This window comes from Amblyomma maculatum, chromosome 2 (genome assembly GCF_055883805.1).
Source record: "Amblyomma maculatum isolate TAMU_Amacu chromosome 2, ASM5588380v1, whole genome shotgun sequence".
Taxonomy (NCBI): domain Eukaryota; kingdom Metazoa; phylum Arthropoda; class Arachnida; order Ixodida; family Ixodidae; genus Amblyomma; species Amblyomma maculatum.
In genome coordinates, this window is record NC_139345.1 from 160,231,516 (window position 1) to 160,252,172 (window position 20,657).

At 48.3% G+C, this 20,657-nt stretch overlaps 2 protein-coding genes across 6 annotated transcripts in view; one reads left to right on the forward strand and one right to left on the reverse strand.

Moving 5' to 3' along the window:
- The window catches only part of Acsl (Acyl-CoA synthetase long-chain), a 40,450-nt gene extending 25,506 nt beyond the window's left edge, over positions 1–14,944 (reverse strand). Inside the window, exon 1 of one of the 2 annotated variants that reach the window (XM_084595472.1) lies at positions 14,781–14,944. The gene's annotated coding sequence lies outside the window, so the exon portion shown is untranslated. Of the gene's footprint in view, positions 1–13,907; positions 14,118–14,780 lie in introns of those variants that run through there. The other variant, XM_084595474.1, reaches the window with a different exon arrangement.
- Positions 14,945–15,144: 200 nt separating this feature from the next.
- The window catches only part of Uggt (UDP-glucose-glycoprotein glucosyltransferase), a 192,322-nt gene continuing 186,809 nt past the window's right edge, over positions 15,145–20,657 (forward strand). For 3 of the 4 annotated variants that reach the window (XM_084595468.1, XM_084595470.1, XM_084595471.1), the window contains exon 1: positions 15,145–15,361. The gene's annotated coding sequence lies outside the window, so the exon portion shown is untranslated. The remainder of the gene's footprint in view (positions 15,362–20,657) is intronic. The other variant, XM_084595469.1, reaches the window with a different exon arrangement.

A 20,657-nucleotide genomic window follows, 5' to 3' on the forward strand; every position in this document is an offset into this window, starting at 1 on the left:
CCAAGCCCCTAGAGTACCAACTAAACACAGAGCAAAAGAGAGAGTGCGCCCGTCCGCAATCAGGCTACGGGCGTGCCGTAGTAGCGGCACCAAAGAGACTGGCGCCGGGGAAGCAAAAAACAAAAATACCCCCCCCCCCCCCCTCCCCCCTCCTTTCCGCCGGTCGTACTCCACAGCTGGCGACCGAGTCAGGCCACTCATCACGCGGGACACCGCACGACTGCGAAGCTCTCGCCCTCTACCTTCTTTCCCACTCTACGATCCAGAGAACACACGCGGAACACGCAACCACAACACGAACATCGCGCGACTCCCGCCGCCAGCGTCAACCCCACGGGACGAGAGAGACACCTCGACAAGTGCGGGCGATAAGCTCGGGAGATAATAGCGCGAAACGAGGAAGCATTCCGAATAGTACGCGGATGAAGCCGTACAAGGATGGAAGCAGAGCGACCGGCAACTCTAGCAGTACACTGCAAGCTGCGATAGCCAAACCAAATGAGCTCAAGTCGCCAGCAGACATCCCAGACTGATAGACAGGACAGCGCGGTAGCAGACCGCGGTGGCCAGCTGTGGTTTCGCTGTGCCGTAGGGTTGAAGGACCGCTCGGACGCTTCGCGGCCCCAATCAAACGTAACTACGGGAGACCCACAGCACGACGGCACATTCGCCAAATACAAATGAATAAATAACGCGCGCATCGGAAAGCAGATGTTAGCTGCCAGGGGGTCAGTACGCGGTTCCCACTTTTTGATCACAACTACAGGAAAAGAAAGAAAGAAAAAAAAAAAAAAGATCGCAAAGGAAAAAAAAAAAAGGGGGGGGGGGGGGGGTGCTCTATCTTCGCGTACTGTTGAACACTTCAAACTAAACACTGGCTCCCATGGCTTATGACGGTGACGTGTCACGCGATGCATAGCCAGTTGTCTTATGTACGGATGCTGTGCTCACTAAACCGTCTGAATAATAATAATAATAATAATAATAATAATAATAATAATAATAATAATAATAATAATAATAATAATAACAATAATAATAATAATAATAATAATAATAATAATAATAATAAAAGCAAATGAAAGCAAGGCGAGCGAAATCGTTCTTGCGCGGCGACCACTTCCTTGTCGAGCACATCCTGCCAAGGCCGCGTAACCAGCGTAGGGACGCTCTTCAGAGAATTCTGCAGGACATTAACAGGAAGAGCCGAAAAACCTACCTTCAGCAAACGTTTTTTTTTCTTTTTTTTTTTTTTTTCTCCGGCGTTTTGCCCTCCGTTATTTCCCGATTTTCCTTTCGCCACGTGCGGCGGACTAGCTACGCGTGGCGAAAGGAAATTTCGGCTCTGGACACAACCGGCGGCCACGTCGCGCCACAAAACGTGTCAGAGGGAATGCCGCGGGGAAAGCGCCTGCTCCTATTCTCGGAGCAGCGATACAGGAGGAGAGCGTCATTGCCGAGGGAGGCAACGGCGAACACTGTGGACCGAGACGTCACAGAGCAGCTGTCGGCATCCTGCGACAGAACCCGCGGCGTCCCATTGTGAAGTGAATGAAGAACAACCATTCCGTCAACCGCAGCCGCGAAAAAAGGCATCCCTGTTGTAGCAGCACAGCAAAGGAAAAGCGAATCATCAGTCTCCAATCCGACTAATAATAATAATAATAATAATAATGAGATTCTTGTTGAGGGGGGAAGAGAAGGGGGGGATTACACGGCCCTATAACTGTCTCCTGTACATGCAGGGATACACCGCAACGGGGCCGAGTAGAGGGGAAGGGGGAATGAAAGAGGGAAGAGGAAGGGGGAGTGAAAGCGTTGTCGTTGGTAGTCAATGTCGAGGACCCCTGGAGAAAAAATGCCAAACATGGAAGGGCAAATACTTGTACAACAAGGATTGTTGGATTTTGAAGCGGGGGCGTGCCGCGCGAAGGAGAAAGCCTTCATGACATATGTAGAGATAATTGTGAAATTTAAAGAAAGGGAAAAAAAAAAAAAAAAAGAAAATCTGATAGGGAGATTTGGAATGTCATGGATGCTTATGCGAGCAATTGGATGCGCGCGGGGGGAGGAGTGGGGCCTTGCAGAAGGGGCAAAGAGCCTTGTGGGATAAAATAGGTGGATATAAGATAATAATAATAAGAAAATAGTAAAAAAAAAAAAAAAAAAAAGGTAGTCTGAGAGGATTATTTGAAATGGAAGAGATAGGATGGGAAGGAAGGGCCTTTGCAGAAGGTGCATGGGACCTTATGGAATATATAAATTAAGAATTGATAATACTAAAGAGAGGAAAAAAAAAAAAAAAAAAGAAGAACAGAAAAAAAAAAAAAAAAAAAAGGACATCTATCATCGTTCATGCTAAAGAGAGGGGAATACGGCGGCGACCTCATCTCCACGACGAAGGGGGGTGTACGATCGCGTCATGTGCCCGTTAGCCCACCACAGTGCGGCGGCGAAGTGTGTCGCAACGTGCGGTCGCACGCACAGCGGCACAACTGAGCGGGACGAGGACCGAGCGAGGTCGGCGCTGGGCTTCCGCGCGCTCCGCCGCATCACGCGTTTCCTGCCGCCGACGCCGCTTGCAGTCGGCGTAGTACGCACCGGTGGCGTTGACCGCGCAGTCGTCTCGCCAAAACGCGCCCGCGAGAAAGTCGCTGGCGTAGCGCAGACGGGCCAAGATGACGGACGCGCATTCCTTTACACTCATTCAACAGTGCCTGCAAGCCGGATGCGAAAAAAAAAAAAAAAAAAAACGAAAATAATAAGGGAGTTGTTTTTTTTTTCTTCCCGAATAACGCGCAATACAAGCAGGCTCGCTGCAACTGCCTCTGAGCAGAATTACGCAACGAAACAAAAAAGAACGCGACCGAATAAACCTCTGCTAGCCCCAACGAATGGCCACATACTAAAAGGCTGTGTTCATGAAACGAACAAAAAAAAGGGGGGGGGGGGGAAGCGAACAATAAACGGACAAATGAAGCGTCGCTCAAATAACCGCAACAAGACGTGGACGCGGACACAAACGCCGCCCCGAGGATACGCGATGCAAACAAGCTAACCAAAAACGAAAAAAGCGCACCTCCCTCGCCCAAGATCACGCGACGCACAGCACATGCATGCAACGCGTAGCCCGCGCGCACGCTCTCGATTGGCGGGGATTACGACAGCCGCTAATCCGGATTTATGGGTCGCCCGCAGCGGTGGAGCGGTTGCGGCAGACACGGCGGATGAGGAAAGCACGCGGTTAGCGGGTGATTTGGAGCAGCCCGAGAACAAACGCACTACAGTGCGAGCGGCAAGCATGCGTGCATGCATGTATTCACGCACCATCGAACGGCCAGTTTTTCGACACCCTGGAGATGGCAGACGCGACAAGAAATTGCAGCCAACATCAACCCACCAGCAGAAGGGTTATATCGAAGGTACGCCTATTAAGCATGAAGCTGATTAAGCCGGGCAGGATGTAGCTTGGTAGGAACTTAATTGGAGGTTGTTCCTACGATGTATTCCCCAAGCTTATGAATCCGGCCGCCTTTCCCCCTTGCGCGTTATGGGGAGAAGCGAGTCTTTATAAAACGAAAACTGAAGGCGTATACTGCAAATGCAAAGGCCGGGCGAACACAGGTGACTTTACGCACTGCACACAGAAGCCGTGGAATATGAAGAGCTCCAATGCCAGACGTACGATTTTACACGACGCGCTCGTTCACCTGGGCTATCGCGACGCAGCTGTCACGGCGGGAAAAGCCCGTACTGTCGCACACGTCCGCCGCTCGTTGTAATGTGGCGCTAAGCTTTTCTCTTAACAGACATTCAGTGACCGACTGATCTGAGCGAGGCCACATCTGCCACCTGTATGGTATACTGAAAGCGCTGCGCGGATGCTCTTTTTGCGCGGAAAACAGACTCCGTTTGAAAAACAAAACAAAACAAAACGAAAAAAAAACAACGCACAATAAACAGTTCTTTCGGCGCCCAGGCTTCTAGCACATATATACCATAAAAAAAAAAAAAACAAAAACAGTAAAAATGTTGAAGTCAAAACTAGCCTGCGGGAGGAGATGATTGTGCGCGAGTCGGTGCATTAATTTCCGTCATCATATTGCTGAGCTAGCCATGAAAACTGCCGCACAACGGGCTTCCAACTGCACAAACGGCATCTCTACGACCTTGAATGTGCCGAGGACGGCAAAACGTCGGGTAGCACATAGTGCGAAGAAAAAAAAGAAAATAAAAGAGGTCGCCGAAAGGAACGATTCCCAATACGCGATCAATAATGCGACCGGGGGCAATTCGACGCAGCACACACCGCTAATGACCCAGCGACATCAGCTTTCCACGTGAAGCCAAGAGAGGGAAGTGGAAACAAGGCGGCTCAAACTAGACGATCGTTTGAAAACCTGCACGCAGTCGGATCGTCGAGAAACGTCTGTTGGCCGATCGCTCGGTGTCGCAGTTTGTGCGTAACTAGAACACTTGCGTTGAGGAGAGGAAGGGCGGCCGGCTAACTTGGAGAGCCTGCGGAGAAACAATCGCGAGATTCGCATTATAGGCGATCGAATGCACGAATCGCGGACACATCGATGCCCCGGGCGAGGCAGATGCGCGTGCAGCCAGGAAGCGGTAGCGATGTATACATAAGATACCGGTTCTGCATTCTAGCGGGGCTGGTAACCACGCGTGCGCATTATTAACACCGCGACGGCGGAAGAAAGAAGCGAGCTTTTAACCGAAAAAAGCAACGCGGAAAAAAAGAACGGCGGCGAGGGTCAAGGCTGGCTGCATCCTCGTTACGCGATCGAAAGAGGCAAATGAGCAAATTATGCGCCGCTCGCGTCCAAGTATAACGACGACAACAAGATGAAAGAAAGTGGTAGCGCGCAAGGGGAAATCCGACGCATCTACAATAGCGACAAGCAGAAGTGGATTACGGCGCGAAATGAAGGCACAAAGAAAAAAAAAAAAAAACGCATAGAGGCAGGAGAGACAGATAGCACAAGACTGTCAGGGACAAAGGAAAAAGGCGGAAGAGAAAGAAGCAGTATGCCATGAGGCTCTATTGGCCTTACGTAGCTAGCTGCTGTTCGGACAGCGATAAGGGGAAAAAAAATATAAGCAAGAGTGGTGAGCGGGGGGAGAAGGGGTCTGTTTTGGTATCGGTTTCTTTCCCAAGTATCAGAGTGCTGCTCCAGCTCCTTGCACGGTAACCGGATAACCAAGAAGAAAAAAGTGGGGCAGAAGGGGGTGCTAAATAATCGGATGCATTTTTTTTTTATTTTTACACACAAAGCGAAAGTCTCGCTAATGCTGCGTGCAAGCAGCTTCGGTAAAGTACCCTTTCACACAATTTCGACGGCACCGAAACTTCTTTTTTTTCGCTTTAAGCAGAGACTCAATCTCTGGCGACGTCATAAGCCTCTTGCAGTAAATAAAATGATGGAGACTATAGTCCGCAGCGTATAAAAATGGGCCTGGCAGAACGGTGCTTTGGAAAGCAACCATAATATCACGTGGTCACTCGGTGGCGTACGATGGCGCGCAGTCTTATTCCAAAATCTGCCCCACAATGCAAATTTGAATGCAGGAATGGGACCAACGTCTACGTGCGCGGCTAGCTGCATATTCTTCACAAACGCGCTTTGTCCAAGATTAACAAGTATCAACCTCCAAAGTGCACTGCGTGTCTTCGCAAGCGTGCACTGCCCCGGACGCATGCTATCCACACGGGCTTGAAAGCAGACGAAGGAACAGAATGAGGAAATTAAAGACGCACTCCCACTTCTAGGTGGCCACCCAAACAATGCCGATAGGGAAGGGAAGTAGGTGGAACAGAAAAGTAGAAATGTTGGACGCCGTAGTTAGAGACACTTCATTTGTGTGGCTGCAGTCACCTGGGGTTCTGTAAACGTGTACCGACATCGCACAGTGAACGGGCGCTGTGCGCTTCGCCTCCATCACAACGCGAAAGCCGCCGCAATCGAGATGTCCCCCGAGACTCCTGGCGAGTACCAATACTTTACAGGAACTTCGACAAGAACTCCCGTTCAGAGGTGTCCGCGAGTCAATGATGTCCACTAGTGGCATGGAAATTACTCGTGAAACTTCGTTTCTACTCGTAGACCTACAGCATTCCGCTTCCCGAATCCGCGAGCTGTTCCTTTTCCTGCACGAGTGACGTTGGCGGAAATTACTCAGGCGCGCCCGCATGCAACTCAGCAGGCTGGAAGCACTCGTGTATACTGAAATGAGCAGTGCGCTTTGCCGCTGCACTACGGCGTCGTCGCGTTGCCCCTTCAAATAATCAGGGGCGACGCAGGGCTCCACCCGAAGAAGCCGCGTGGCGCCCAGGACCGGATCCCGAAGCCGATCCGGAAAGGCAGCGAAGATGCCGGCCGTTAATTGCTACAATGTCGCCACCGCCTTGCCTTCGCCCCCTGCAGAGTCTGAACAGGTTTCAAAGGGGGATTGTCGCAGATGGGAGGAGGCAGTAGGGTTGAAGAACTCTCGCCGACCGGAACAACCGTCTGGCAGCGCGCAGACGAGAACCGTGAAGGTCGGAGCGGGTTAAAGGCACGCTCTCCTGCCGCCAGAAAGAGAAAGCGCGCCACTATAGACGAGCGCGCGAAGCAAGCGACAACAGTTGGCTCACTGAGGAACAAAATCACGAATGTCTTTTTTTTTTGTAGTCAGCGCTATGCCATTGAGAAGGCAGCTCAAACACACCCCTTTCCCGAATGCGCGCAGGGAAGCAGCACACAGTGCTCGAAAGTTGGCACAGTGCTGCACCATCCACGGCTGCACTGTAGTGAGCCTTGCTTGGTGCGTGGACGCAACCTTTTTAACGTTTTCCTGAGTCAGATGGCGGGCGACTTGGCCGTGCATAGATTGGTCGTCGGCTTGCGTGACGTCACGAGATAGTGTGAGAAGGCACAATTGGCGCAGCCCTCCAGAACTATTGCACTTCTGTGTTCCATGCCATACAGACACTTCGTACAGTGGGTATTTATATCTACATCGGGTGGCTTTTCTGATGTGGTATTTTACAAACGCACGCTGTTGAGTATGCGGGATAAAATAATAATAATAAAAATGCTCATTAAACTTGCAGCAAGGTTAATGGACGCGAGCGATGATCCGAAAGCAGTGTTGGAAAACGGAAGCCATTAACGCTGTGACGTCATACCCTTACAGGCGGAGCTTATGTAACGTTTCGGCTAGGTTTTTGTTTAGCTTTTCCACGCGGAAGTGGTAAACCGAACGTAAACGGGTGATCGCCCAGCGGTGGAAGCCCGATTCGGAAAGAGTGCTACGCGCATACCTACGCGCTGTAGTCGCAAAAGAATCTAGCCGCACGAGTCACCGAGCATTCGAATACGAGCTCAGAGACCTGAACTGCTGAACCAAACAAGTCGCGTGACCCTCGTAAATCGGAAGAGAAGCGTAAAATTTGGAACGACTAGTCAAAGATCGTGACGATGGGAAACATGTGCTAAGGTAAAAATAAAAAAGAAAAACTGTGCGCTCGGGGTTTGGAGACTAGCGGTGCACTTGCCGTGCAGAGAGAGCGAAGTTCCGCGTTGGAGGCGCAGCTGCTTCGTTCCGAAGGGTCACACACTGCCAAGTTGGAGGACGCGGAGGAGGGAAGTGGCAGCGTGCCCGACATTCCCGCCGCTAAAATACGGCGCCGCAAGCGAAGCAAGAAAAACAAGTTCCACGGAGCCAGAAAAGGCACGAGGTGAAGCAATAGAAGTCTCCGTAAGTGGCGAAAGTGCTCGGACAGTGGTGACAATGAGCAGAAAAAGGGCTCATAGCTAAATCTGGCATGCGTACTCGAGTATTATGATCAATTCTCTTGTTGCTGTTGTTTACAGCGTGATTTCGATGCATGGGCGGGTTTTCGCTACGAGCCTATGAGGGCACTATAGGTTAGAAGCGCCGTGCGTGTCAGATCATTCATAGGCATCTAAATCTTCAGCCATTGCAAGAGTCTGGTACAGCTGCCCTCCTGCGCGAACACATGCCTCCGCCTTATGTAACTGAAATAGTGTAAACACAGTCTAACTGGTTAGGTTCGATTTGGCAAAATATTTAATGTTTTTTTTTGGGAAGCCTCACCATATTATATGTATATAAATGTAGTACAGTTGACGGCCCTAGAATTAATACGAGTACGAAGTTAATGCGCCCACATACAGACGCGATTTTTCTTTCGGCTGAAGTTATTTGCCCGATTTTCATTCTTTTAATAAAGGGGGGAGGGGCTTAAATTCACGAAACAGCATCCAGTATACCGGTCTCTTTTTAACCTCATTTTTTATAATTACCTCGGACGTACGCTGATCGCCTACCTTTAGCGCGTCAACAGGCTCACGAAACGACATTCACGCTATACTTTCATAAAACCTTGAAGGCCCTCGCAATCGGCGAAAGCGAATTTGAATTAAAAAAAAAAAACAAAGAATACAAAATGAACACAGAATACTGATCTTTTCCAATGCCTCATTGGTCAAGATCAGTATTCTCTGTGTCCATTGGTGGCTCTAACGTGGCAACCGCGCAGCAATCACCGCAGAGCAGTGTACGCCGGGAACATCGCGATCTACCGATCTACAGAACAGTTAGTAACCCACATAGATAAAAAAAAAAAAAAAAAGAATGCCTCGCTATAACTCTACCAGACTGTGACCACGCGTCAGAGCGGTGAATGCGCTCGGTGACAGTTGAGTCCCCTTCAGGTGGCCAGGTGAGGGAACACTTGATATCGATGTTCTTGATAACTTCAAAATTCAGACACGCAACAATTACGTTACTTGATGGCAGGACAGAAAGATTAACTATTTATTTACATATAAATAAAACACGAAGACACAAGCAAGGAGAAAACCATTTACATGACTGACCCGTTGGTCGGACGAAATCAGCCCTGGTTTAACCCAGAGCGCTTACTTTGAAGCCGTCTGTCTCCGCCCTTGGCGGGTACAGCAACCAATAAGCAATAAGGCAACTTTTCTCACCAATCAAAGACTGGGGAAAGGATATTAACAACAGTTCGGAAATTAGAGGTCCCAAGCGAACATACGAACGCCACTGATTTCACTGCATGCCGAACCTCTGCTTTCCCTTTTTTTTCGCACACGTGCATGTGGGACCAACGTATGCCGCGTGAACAACAGCTGAAGTTCTTTATAAAAGAACTGAAAGCTGTCACTGAAGGCTCAAACGCTATGTGGAAACTCCAACTTGACCAAGCCCTTCTCTTGAACGCCTGCAGCTCAATGACCCATTGCGCTTCATAGCGCACTGGTCAGCCACCGCATACCTGCTACCCCACAAAGGCTGTATGCACATGAGCAGAGGGAAAGACGCGCACGTAGCAATACGAGAATGCATACAAAAAACGTCCACTGGTCTCCGATATGACATTCAACACTGAACAGTACTGCACAAAGCTGCGCGCTGGAGTGACAGCTATGGTAGGAAGGCAAGACGAGAACGGAATGAGTGCTCTGCAGCGGCAAGTGACGCCGGCAACAATATAGCTGCCATCGGATCCACCAAATGGTAGTCGCCGTGACAGAGGCCAGGTGCACACCTCAAAATATCTACCTCGGTTCGTACGCTCTGTACGGGAAACCGAATTGCGCGGAAGTTCACCGAACTTCACAGTGACTGTGCGAAACAATGAGGGATCGCAGCGACAGAGAAGCCCAACAGGAAAAAGAAACGCGCAATATTACAGGCAGGTTGTGCTGCTGCAGGGGAATGCACTGCAGTTAACGTTCACCTACATTCGGCTACATGCGAGAGCTATTTAGGCGTTGCTTGCTCCATCTTTACAATCGCACGGAAAATGTCGAAAGCTGGAAAAGACGCCAGGTCACCGCGGTTTTGCCCCGCATGGCCCACCGAGGAAGGACTTCATATAACCGGAATCTCTCGAGCGCCTACGACGAGCAGGTTCATGAAGCCCACTCTAGTGCGCTGCAAATTCCCAAAATCCCCTTCGCAAGCCGACTAGAGCTCCCAGCGAACACCTCTCCCCTGCTGAAATCTGCTCAGTTACACCATTTACCATTTTATTTGTCCTCTGGAACAACTGAAGAAGTTAAAAAGTAGAGGGAGCCCGTACTAACAAAAGCGTTGCCGGATTTAAAGCCAGTAAAAAATTAAATAAAAGGGAGGAAAAGCTCATTTTTTTTTTTTTAATCACCACCGAACCATCGGCTGTGACATTGCACGCTACGCCCAGGTCCTTTTTTTCCTCCTCTCGATTCCAGTATCGCAACCTCGCAATCCGCCAATGCACAGCACTCAGTCTCATCGTGCCTGCAATACTCTATTTCAGCTCGGTATTACAGTTGTCCTTGAACGCGATTCAAGCCTCGTTTCGCGTGGGCCAGGTCAGCCCCACCGGCTACAACCTGGAAGGGGGTGCCGTTAAATGCTAGTCAAATTTCTTACTCTGGCATAACTGCCTCGCCTAACTTGAGCCAGCCTCTCGCGGAGCACGATTCTTTCATTCGGCCCTTTTTCTTTTTTTTTTTAACGAGGCAGCAGACGAGGCAGAGGCTGGAACAGTACGGCGCGCAACAGCTCACGGAACGTGACGCAACGACAAACGTGCCGCGAATGTGTGGACGTGGAATGCGGAGGAAACGAGCGCTGGCGGCTCAGCACCCGAAAGCAGCTCACGAGCGTGGCGCGTGTGCTCCTCTGCACGCGCCATCGGTCGTCTTGACGACGAAATTCAAGGCGCACTGCCGGCGACGTGCCCAGACTCAGCCGCCGTCCGGTTTACTGCAATGTGCGCACGAAGGATGGGCATGCCTTAGAAACACCTGTAACCGCCGACAACTGGTTATGAAAAACGCGCGAACATTTAGGTCAAGAGCAAAAGCTCTGTAATGGAGTGTTTGCGCAGCTGAACCGCTATTAGGTAAGCACCTGCTAGTCTGAACAATCCTGGTTCTCTTTCCAAGGCCGGTCTATTGCGCCCAGAAGAAGGCTGCGGGTTGCGACTATACAGGGCTTAAAGTCAGGGCGATATGAGATACCCCCCTCTGCCAAGTAAGCAACCATCTTTTATTCTTTTCAGTGGAAATCGGAACATTTTCTCCATCGTTTCGCGGTGAGTAAGCCCCATTAACAAGCCTTCTAAAACCCCAGACTATGAAAAATAATGAGTCCTCCCTTTTGCATAATGCTATATGCAAAACAGGCCATCAGCCGCCTTCTCTTCCCCTCTTTATTTCCCTTTTCCATCTATGTTCGAATCACTATACCCCCCTCCGATGCAGCCAGACGTTCTCAGCACTGCGGCCGTACACTTGAATTCATGACCGAAAACTGCAGACAAACCTCGGCAAGCAGCCTTCATGTATGAGGCATTCCCCTACTATAGTACTTCGTCTCACAAGATATCTGCAGCACTGCGAAAGGCAGAAGCCCTTGCAATTGTGCTCCTAAGTGCGTCACCCCCGCCAATTTGGGGGGTGGTGGTGGTGAAAAACTTTATATTTGGGAGCCTTAAGGGATTACATTCTAATGACGGGTCGGCTCTTGGCTGCGTGTTGTGGCCGAAAGCTGGTGCTTCACAGCGACACTCAAAGCCCAGTCTGTCAGCCGCTTTTGAACGGCCGGGTCAGAGCTGGACACCGCAGCCTCCCATCGCTCGAGGTCGGAGAGTTGCCAAGTGGCTGGAGGGTGGAATTCCGAGCATTTGATCATAATATGCTCAAAATCAGCTTTAGGTGCCCCACACAGGGTGCACTGCGGCGAGAACAGTCCTGGATGGATCAAAGATAAGAAAGCGGGGGATGGGAATGTACGGGACTGAAGCTGGCGCCACGTCACCTGCTGTAGCTTAGTCATAGATTTATGAGGAGGAGGGTAGATGGTTCGTTGATCACGGTAATGGAGAGAGATTTCGTGATAGGATACCATGCGCTCGCGAGCTGAGAGGCGCAGAAGAGCACAATTGTCTATTGTAGTGCGCGTGATCCTGATTGGACCCGGGTACTCCTGCCTTCCGCAGTGCTGCAAACATTTTGTGAGACTAAGTATAGCAGCGAAAGGAGACACTCGAATCAACTCGAATCATCAAGCTCGTCGTTTCCTCCGGGTTCGAGACACCGCTGAGGTCAGCGGGCGAGGCAAGGCCGTAGCACCTTAAATAAACATTGGGAGATGGACGAATAATAAGACGGGGGGCTTACACCAGTGTTATACATCGGTAGTGAATCCACACGGCCACCAAAGCGTCAGCAATGACGTCGAAGGAAACGTTCACATCGCAGATGGCCTTGAGCGTGCGGCACAAGCCTAAGATCGGTAAAAGCCAGCACAGCCGTACCAGGACAGCTTATCGCAGGTGGCACACAGATCACGCCACAATCGCAAGATGAAAGAGTGGCGATATAAACGGGCGCACGGTTGCGCAAGAATTCACCAGAAAAAAAAAAAAAAGCAACACCAGAAACATGGCGACAGCCTGCTCCTGAAAGAGTGCCAAGCGATGGAAATCCCCAATCCCGTGGAACTTTTCGCATCTCTTAGAAGTGATCAATAAAAAAAAAGCGCAGCTTTCAACGGACTGGGCGCGTGGCGGCGATTTCCGCAATCTTAAAATAAAAGATGACCCTTCTTTAAACGCACACACGAGATGCAATTGGTTCGTGGAACGGAACAGAGAAAGTTAAAAAGCTCAGACGCTCTCCGTCGAGTTTGCTTCCAAGAGAGCGTCAGAAACTAGACAGGTTCCTTCGCAATAGAAACACGCCGTTCTTGCTCCCGTTATTTTAGCCGCGCTCTTACGGGGCTAGCAGACTGAAGCCGTGACGGTTCAGTACGATGAACGAATGCATAGCAGACGACGACGAGGCAAACTGGTTTTTGATGCTTTTATTACTATTTTTAAGAGCTCCAACGTTGAACCCAGGCCACTTGTTTGTGCAAAAGAAATCGCCGGCGGGCGTCCCCTGTCACAAGAGCACGCTTCTGAGTGCGACCTAGTATTACTACAGCCACTACCTCGAAGAGGGCGAGAGAAGTAACCGAGGCTGTGGATTGCGAGAGCTGGCGCATTGACCTCGCAAAGCACGCGGACACGAGCGGCGGCGAGCACCTGTATGTACCCGGCGGAAGGGAACCACCGCACCACGCGGTTTTCGCCATACCTTTCGTAAAGACACCTTGGCCTGCCTGCACACTGCGCCTCCTCTTGTGGCCGCCATTCGGAGGAGGAAGGAAAAATAGACTACGTACACGGGGGTTAGCCGCAAGGTCTACGCCGTCTCAGTGATGTCAAGGCGATCAGCGTCGAGACGTCAAGCTCACGAGGTCTCTCCACAAACGCGTTTTTCCTTACCAATCGTTTCGTTACGCGACACAACCGACAAATCTTGTAACAGACGCCTTAAAAAGAAAATGCCCACCTAACATATGCGCACAGAGGCCAAATTCTACGTACGCAGGCTTCTCAGTAATATGCAGACGACTCCGCCGCAGCGCGTCACATAGCTTGACGTAAACCTACGACACAATGGCAATACTTCCGGAACGAATGATGTGTCCGGCGTTTATCAGCAGTAGCGGTACGTTGGTGATAGCAGAGCAACGCGGCGCCAAAGATGCTGGAGTTTCAAACATCGGTGTGAACACGTGTCGCCAAGCGCGTCGGACGCGACGCCGCAGCGTAAGGTAGCGCCCTAAACTACCTGTACGCGATAAACGTGTACGTCAGCGGCGGTTTGCATACGTATGGCAAGCACAACACGGATCTCAACGCTAATGGATACATGCCGTTACATGCGCTTAAAGAAAGAAAAAAGAAAAGCGCGAGACATGTCTTTTTGACACGCTTTTTTTAAATGTACGTAGAAACGCCACCGAAACGCTCATTCACTCACGGGAGCGATCCAAGAGGTTTACCGCAAGATTAGCTTCTTCCCGGGAATGAACATCATGCCTGCAAGCCCCTTTCGCAGAGCACGCGCAGCCAGTTTGGAGTAACCGCATTAAAACGCAATAACCTCACACAGCAACCAGGAAGTGAGCACCGATCTGGACCTCGGGCACCTAAACGGAGCCTTACAAATGCAGTATTAACACGAGATTCATCTCACTGCGAACCCAGCATGGACAATGCCGCGACTTCCCAACAAAGGAATGCAGACAGGAAGAAGGACCCGCCCCACTCTAGCCGAAAAATGCACCCGCACAGCGCCGCCACACTTTAACCGTTTTGATGACGACAACTTTCGGTCGGATCACCCCATAGTGTGACGTCATCTGTTTTGGCTGCACACACCCCCCTCCTCCGCTACTGCCGAAAAGAAAACGGATCGAAGAGAGCAACTGCAAGCATGGCTCGATCCCGACGGTGCTCAAAACAGAACCAATCTGCGACGCAGTATCCCGCAAAATGCGGTAAAACGAAGAGAAACACATGCCCCCGCGTCGACCCTGCGCGAGCTTTGTGCGTGCGAAGTTAGGCTCGAAGCTGTTTCGCGCATTTCATGAGGGTGGTCTTCACCACAAGACACGAACGATGCTGTCCGCCGGGCAAATTTAAGACGCTGTAAGGAGAGCCTTTTTCGCAGCTGAATGGCTACTAATAAGCGTGTTGCTTCTGGGTAGCCTTCAAATGTCTCAGAAACTGGAAACTCCAAGTCCGTCGGGATGAACACGCGACGGAAATGAATGGGGGAATGAATGAGTGTGAACGATCACAAACGCAAAAACACAGGATGAGTTTCACGCGGACGGAAGGAGTCTCCTACCGTTTGTGGCTCTACGATGCGTTGACCTCGATTGACAACTTTTCACAGCACCAAGCAGCCAAGCCGGTCACTCGCACAACCGCATGCAACAGCAGACACTGAATCACTGACAATCAAAACCACAAACCGGCCACCCTTGAACGCGCGTTTTGCGTGGCGTGATCCGAGTACTCTCGATAGCAGGGCGCGCCGGGTATCTACGAGGTCACGTGAGAACTCCTGTCACTCGGTGATTGGCCAGCAGCTTAAAAATTTGATCAGTTTTTTGCTAAGCATACATTATCAAAAATATGAAATAATTATACGCTTTTGTAGTGTTTTATCTTGTTTTATTTGATATATCACTTCTTTAAGATTGTTATCAGAAATGAGGTGCGTCGTGTCATGGCGACACGCATGCAGGTTTCGTTGTGGTGCCGGCGGCTCGGAAACTAATCGCTCATGTTGCATCTAATTGGCTTTAATTAGGTTAGCTAAGTAGTTTTCACGTTAGTTTAGTAAGAAGCAGTCAAGAAGCACGTGACGGTCGAACTCACAACAAGCTCACAACCCTAACTTTTGGGGGCTGGTCTATTTAATCGGTAAGCACACCTTGCTAACTGGTTTTGAAACACAGGGCGCTTGACTATGGATAAAGCGTTCGAATTAAAAGCTACTCTGATTTATTTATGTAGATTCGTCAGCGGAGACCGAACCGCTCCGTATTTTACTCCAGGCGTAATCTAGCAGAAGCATACCGTGCCAGGCATCTTTACTGGCGTCGATGCGACCTTCGTAGCGATCCAATTTAATAGGCACACGTCACTCTTGTCGATGATATCGCACGAGTTACTTACAAGCATGGTTCTAGCGTTAATTTTATACACTCTAAACTTTCCGGATTCGTGTTTTTGGCGCGGAACTGCACGAACCTTAAATCACATTTGAAACCATCGCTAATCCTACGAGGACGTGCAGTAACCCGTTCCCGGGTGTGTAGTGATGCAAGCATCATCAAACTTCAGTTACTGCAGCATTACGCTTGTTGCCTTACGTGCTTTCGATCTCGGAGTCACTTTTGATCTTGGGAACTAGCTTGTCCCTTTGTCCTAAATTCGCTTCATGTTATGAAACTACACGATTTTGTTATATAATCTAGGTCGTGCAGAAATGGAAATCGCTTTGGAGCGCTTCTTAGTAGTTAAAAGTGCTAGATTTGCGTCCTGTGTGTTTATATTGTGTAGGCGTCGCTTTACCTTGATTACGCAGGGTTGCAGCCTAAGTTGCATTGATACTCTATTTTCAAAATATGGACAGGGATATTGCAAACTGGAGTCAAAATTGCATTCTGTTATATTAAATCAAGCAAGTAGGGGGCAATAACGAGAAGATAATTTGGAGGTGTTGGTGGAGGTGGACACAAGTGTATGTGAAAATCAATATGATTTGCTCATTATCTGTTCTATGTTTTGCTAGCTTTTCTCGTCAAATGAATCAGCTACATTGCCTGTGTCACTCTTAGTACAATATAGATTTGCGTAGTGTCACCATTAAACATAAATCATTGCATCGAAAGGTAATGCATATAAGCAGGATGCCATGGAAATCATAGCTTAACTTGAAATGTTTGTTCAATTTGGCTGCAATCGCTGCTGCAGCGGTTTTCTAATGTTCTGCAAGTGCACATGATCGGCTCAAGCAGCTCAGCGCTAGCTGCAGCAATGGTAGCTTCTAAAACAAACAGTCACGTGCAGGAATAATGAAGACCTTACTGCACCCATTAGCCACTTACTTATGTCTACCAGTAGGTACGTGACACTACTGACATTCCTTGCTCTTCAGTTCAAATTGTTTAGCTTTGAGGTTGGTGTTTTGCCTGGAGGTGCAGCAATGTCATATTCCTGATCATTCTCGTGGTGTCATCACGTTGCCAGACTGCATTAGTTGGCACTTTGGCTGGCCTTAGTCATGCTACTCACCATTGATTTTTCCTGTTCTCTCGAGTATTTACTCCCTTATTGGAAATCTACTCCTCTTTGGGAGAATCCCCTAAATATTCGACCAATATTGCCTTGCATGCTCTAAAAAATGTAAGTAACCTTGCCTTGGCTGCTTCAACTGTTTGTTGTTGACACGTGGAAATATTAGTCATACCAAACCGGGAAAAAAAAAAATTTGCCATCAACCACCCTAAAGAAATTGTTGTCCTGAATAAAGTCATTACATGTATGGCAAAGGAATGCAGACAGGAAGGACCTGCCCCACTCTAGCAGAAAAATACACCCGACACTTTAACTGTTTTGATGACGACAACTTTCATTCTGATCACCCTATAGTGCGACTTCATCTGTTATGGCTGGACACACCCCCGTCCTCTACTACTGCCGAAGAGAAAACGGATCGAAGAGTGCAACATCGAGCATGGCTCGATCCCGATAATGCTCAAAACAGAACCAATTTGTGACGCATTATCCCGCAAAATGCAGTAAAATTAAAAGACATGCCCTTGTGATGACCCTGCATGAGCTCTGCACGTGCAAATTGAGGCTTGAAGCTGTTTCGTGCAGTTCTCGAGGGTGGTTTTCACCACAAGACACAAACGGTGCTGTCCGCCGCCTTAAGAATACATTCCAAAATGCTGTCCGCGGGGTCAGTTTCAGTCCTCTAGTTCACAGTGCTAATGCTAAAGGCAGCTACCCATTTCCTCTTTCCGCAAAAGGGCTGATGCCATTGCATTTTAATTATGTTATCTTCTCCGACCTACACGTAGGTGCCATTGCCTTGTTGCGCTTCAGCTGCACCTCAGAGAGTGCATGCCAGCCATGATCTCGTGCTGCACAAGGCACACACTTTTTCAAAACTTGTGCTGATATGCAGTAGGCACGTTCTGCACTGGGAATGTGAATGCAAAAATGCTATGCTTTCCTTGAACAGGTGCAGCAAGTTCAGCCAAATTGAACAGACCCGAAAATGTAAATAAGTGAATTGGCATCCATTCAAGTGCAGCTGTATGGCTACAAAGGAAAGCTGCGCATCTTTCACAGAACTTTTTAGTTCATAAAATATTGCTCCTGGTGTGAGGTTTGAACCCGCGGCCACTGCTTATTAGGAGGGTCACTCTACCAACTGAGTTGAGCAGAACAGCTGCCAGAACTAGAGATGTGAAGGCCTGAAAAAAGCACTGAAATTTTGGAAAAAAGCTTTTTTTTTTTTTCGTTTTTTCCAGACGAAAACAAATGGAAAAAAACAGAAAATTTCACACTGCAATTGCACAATGCATAACCTCACTAGAGTCGGACCATACTCTGCTGTCCAACGTTCCAGAAGCATTCCATTTTGTTAGAAACGAACTTGCAGCAAGCCTGACGACCTGCGCACTGACTAGCGAGGAACAGATTTGAGTGAAATAAATCGTCAGCAGGTGCGAAAAGCTTTCTTTGTGACCAGTCCACATTGCTTCTAATTTGATGGAAGCAAGGTACAAAGGAAAACACCTGGACGAGGCGCAGATTGCAGACAGCTTTGAGTGGATATCTCGGCAAGCAGGACACTTTTCATTGGACATCGGTAAACTGATTTCCAGTGTAGCAGAGTACAGGACATCTGCTGGAATTTGGTCCAGGACAGGAGTCTGGGACTCAGCGAAGCATGTGGTCCCATCTATCTGGTGGCAAGGCATTTGCACCAACCAGCCGCTAATTCCTCTGGCTTGCAGACTGCTGCAGATAACATCATCATCCGCCAGCTGCGAACGAAACTGGTCACGTTTCGAAAACGGCCATACAAGGCTTCGCAACAGGCCTTCAGGGAAACACGTTCGAAAGCATGTGTATGTGCAGTCGAACCTAGCTGTGAACACAACTCAATCTATGCTGCTGCGTGTAGTGCCGCATCCGGCGACAGTGACTATAAGGCCGATTATGGAGTGACATATCAGTTTTCATGTTCTCTTTCTCGGTGCTATGGAACGAGAAGTTTGTTCCACAAATATGATATATCTCCATATTCGCCTGAAGTGCAAAGCATTATTTATCTTCTCGGTACAATAGAACAAGGAGTTCATTTCACAATAGGACATTTATAATTGCATATTCGACTGAACTTTGGAGCATTAATATTGATCATTGTGCTGTTGCAAATAAATCTGTTTTTGGGACGTTTGGCAAAATTTGCAATTTTTTATGAAAAAAAAGGTAAAAAACAAGCATCATTTTTTCAAGCCATTCAAAATTTCCTGAAATTTTTCATCTCTAGGCAGAACCGATCTTAAGCTGAGAGTGAATGGACTAAGAACTCAAAATTGGAATGATGTTGGTTTGCAGCTTAGGGTAATCGCCCAGCCCCAGGTGGAGTAGGTTTGTAATAAGGGAGCAGTCAGTCGTTAGCATCCATCCAAGTACAGCTGCTATGTATTGTTCACCTGATGCGGGCCTGCAAAAATTCCCCACCAATTGTTGCTAGGAGGGGTGCACCATCTTAGTAATTGAAGAATGAAATTGTTTTATGGCGTCAATAATCATAGGTGAACAAAAATGTTTTATACTGATTTAATTGCCTGATTCAATTTGCCCACAACCTTTTATCCTATAGAGATGTCTGCTCTGTTGGGAAGGAACCTTTCCTAAATGACTCTTGAACTGTGTTTGTACCAATCTTGACTCAAATGTAGTAATGGCATAACTATTGGCAGTTAGTCACCATCATGTCCAGTATCTCACTGGCTAGTGAAAATCAGCAAAAGCTTGGTCTCCTAGCCAACCTAGTATCACCATATCACTTCATTGCGATAGTCTTCCGTTGGCAGTGGACCTCGACACATCTCTCCCTTGAAGCGAGTAATATGCATGTCAGAATGGTCTTTTTTTTTCTCACATGTGCTGTTGGTACATTACTTCATTATCATCGTTGAGTGATGTTATGGGCCAAAAAAGACTGCCTTTTATTGAACTGTCTGCATCAGCCCTAAGACAGACCATGCATAATAAAGTTAATTAAACATGCATAGACACCCTGAAAATGACTACAGCTTTGAAGGGGCTTATACGTCGCATCATCCTAGTCATCTCTTTCCACTGTCGCCTCCATACTCCTTCCCTTTTCTGCTTTTCTATTCCAGCATTTTATAGATTGCCTTATAAACAACCTTTGGTGGTTTCTGCCTTGTTATATGCAAATTTGGTGTGTTAGTGAATAGAGTGAGATAGCGCTAAGCAAAAATTTTAGGAATTCAGTTACTGTAAGCCAGAATCTATTTCACAATTCATAGGGTTGTGTGTTAAGAGTAAATGTTACTCAGCGTAGTGTATTATTTCTATCTTATGGAAAGGGAAGTATAGTTTATTTCGGTTTAACATAGCAAAGAGAGGCGGGCTGTGAGAGATGCTGCAGTGGAGGACACCAGAAATTTCGACCACCCGAGGTTCTTTAACGCACACTGACATTGCACAACACACTGACACCTCTTCCTTTCAGTTTCATCGAAACGCAGCCGCCAGCAGTCGGGGTAGAACCCGGGTACTCCGGTACAGTAGTCTGGCATCTTAACCACTGCACCTTTAGTTAATTCTAGTAACTTTGATATATCAGCAGGTGGCTATTTTAGCTTTGTGCATTACCAACATGGGCATGAAACAGGAAACTTTTTGGTATTTGAGTTATGTGATGTTAAATGAATAATAAATACAGGGTTGCGGTGGTGGTTGTAAATCTTCATCTTCATGTTCACACTTTGAATAAAAGATTTGGTGGCTTTCCCATAGATGGGGCCTACATATAATGAAGGCTCTTCCAGCTTTTATTGCTAGCGGTAAAAAAAACTGGTGCTGTAGCTGACTAATGTTGTGGTGTGTGTAATACTACTAGGGCCTAGTACCATATTTACATCATACACCATATTTA